This window comes from Penaeus monodon, chromosome 19 (assembly GCF_015228065.2).
Source record: "Penaeus monodon isolate SGIC_2016 chromosome 19, NSTDA_Pmon_1, whole genome shotgun sequence".
NCBI classification, from domain to species: Eukaryota; Metazoa; Arthropoda; class Malacostraca; order Decapoda; family Penaeidae; genus Penaeus; species Penaeus monodon.
This window is the reverse complement of record NC_051404.1, coordinates 40058943-40059470: the sequence shown is the minus strand read 5'-3', so window position 1 is coordinate 40059470 and position 528 is coordinate 40058943.

The following is a 528-nucleotide window of genomic DNA, read 5'->3' as shown; positions in this document are numbered from 1 at the left end:
AAGCTGTGTACTGTGGGATTTTTACATACTGTAAATGAAAGGTTGAAAACCACAAGTTGCTACCCCCAAAAAATTGAAAGATTAAAAAAGACAGACCATCCCTTTAACCTTGCAGAAAAGTTTGCACAATCAGTCAGGATTGGAGAAATGTATTTTGCATTATTTTTCCAAAATTAAGAATCCTTTTTGTCATAGAAAGTATGATGTAACAGAATGAAGTGTTTGAAACTATTTCCTACTGTCATGAATAATGCCTGTATATTATTTATTTGGCTCACAAACTATTGCAGGGCACTGTAAAATGAAAACTTTATACTGAAAAAATTAGTCTCCAAGTATAAGGGTTAAGGATTTCATTAAATATAACAGTAGAAGAAATGGATGAATGCAGGCAACTGTAACAAAACATGTTATGAAATATCACCACCTGACCTTCACTCACATTTAGACACTTAGGACACTTTCACCACAGTCAATCACTGTTGGCTGTGGCGCAAGACAGCCCGAGGTGATTGACTGACAGATGCC